General features: G+C 51.4%; 1 pseudogene; it reads right to left on the minus strand.

Moving 5' to 3' along the window:
• Positions 1–284: 284 nt before the first annotated feature.
• On the minus strand, positions 285–1,346 carry LOC103070616 (melanoma-associated antigen 10 pseudogene; annotated as a pseudogene).
• Positions 1,347–1,676: the final 330 nt, after the last annotated feature.

A 1,676-nucleotide genomic window follows, 5' to 3' on the forward strand; every position in this document is an offset into this window, starting at 1 on the left:
ATGTGACCAATATCATTTTTAAACATTCTAAGGCTAATGAACCTGTTAAAGGAAAAGCATTTGAAAAAAATACCAAAAGGAAAAAAAAAGATAAACTTTCAAGTCACCCACACAGAACAGGAACACAAAGTTGTTGCACAGTGTGTTCTCCCCAGCCTGACCCCGACCCTCCTCTACATAGAACCCTGCCTGCCCTCTCCAAGCACGGAGTGAAGATTTGCACTCATTCTTCAGTTGGGTCAGAAACTGCTGAGGAAGGCTGCACAATGAACATGGCAATAGTACTATCCAAGGGGCCAACTGTGGCCCCGACTCTCTTCGTCATCTCTTAAAGCCTCCTCATACCAGTGTGAGAAGGAAATGGGGTCAGTTCCTTTGACCTTGGCCAAAAATTCCAGAACTTTCAGCTTGCTGGTTTCAGCATAGGCCCTTGGACCCCACAGGAATTCGTACCGTGGAGGATCACTATTAGGCACCTTCCGGTACTCCAGATAATTCTCCTGCACCCAGTCTCTGGTGATGAGCTTCCTGGGCTCCCCATAAACGAAGTGCTCCCTCCCAGCATACACGTTTATCATATTCAAGAAATCCCAGATGTTTTCCTCAGGGGCGCAGTTGCCCTCTATGAAAATCACACCCAGGATGATTACCAGGAGGCCATTTTTAGGCATGCTCTGGTCATCACTATGCATCTCATCATGGGTGAGGTCTAATGAATTGACAAGGACATAGGAGTGGATTTGGGGGTTCACTTCCTTCACATCAATGCCAGAGATCACCTCTAGGCACTTAGAAGCTTTCTTGAAGATCACAGGGAATTGGTTTTTGTCCTTTTTGATGACAACCTTCAGCATTTCTGCCTTTGTGAAGGGCTCCTTCAGTCGATATTTGAGGACCATGAAATGCAACAAATCAGCCACCTTTTCATCCAGCAGGTCTCTGAACAAGGATTTGGTGTGTGCTGAGGCCTGGAGAGAGCGTGTGCCCTCTTCTCCTTGGATGCTGGAGCTTCCATCTGATGTGCTCCATGGCATGGCGGAGAAGGGGCTCTGAGGACTCTGGGGATGACCCAATGGCACAGCGGCAGGCTGCTCCTGCTCCTCCTGCTCCTCCTCCTCCATCTCCTGCTCCTCCTGCTCCTCTGGGGTGCCCAGTAGCAGAGGAGAGGAAGGGGGGGAAGTTGAGGGGTAGGAGAAGGTGAAAGAGCAAGAGGAAACAGAGGCAGTCTCCTCCTCCTCCTCCTCCTCAGCTGTGGGAACCTGCACTATCAGCAGGTCTTGTATGTCACTTAGGGTCTGAAAGCCTGGATCAAATGTGAGGCGCAGATGCTTTGGAGAGTGAAGCATGATGACTCTTGTTGGAGGCAGCAGGTAGAAGTGCAAGCAGGAGGTTGGGAGATGGGATCCCAAGGGCCTGGGGGAGAGAGAGAGCAGGTCAGCAGCCTCAGCAGAGAAATGCACCCTTGGCAGCTCTGACAAAGGCTGGCTTACAGATCAGATCCCCTCTTTAGGGGGTGCTCTAGGGCCTCACAGGGCTCCTGTCTCCCTGGACAGTTTGTCCCCTAGGAACCTGTAGGAAGATGCGAGAAAGCTCCTCAGGGTGCAGCCAACCAGTACAACCTGAGGCTTCCAGGGCTGACTGTGGGCAGGTGGGTCAGGCACTGTGGGGTCCTTGGC

The sequence above is a fragment of the Lipotes vexillifer genome, unplaced genomic scaffold (assembly GCF_000442215.2).
Source record: "Lipotes vexillifer unplaced genomic scaffold, Lipotes_vexillifer_v1.1 scaffold1114, whole genome shotgun sequence".
NCBI lineage: Eukaryota > Metazoa > Chordata > Mammalia > Artiodactyla > Lipotidae > Lipotes > Lipotes vexillifer.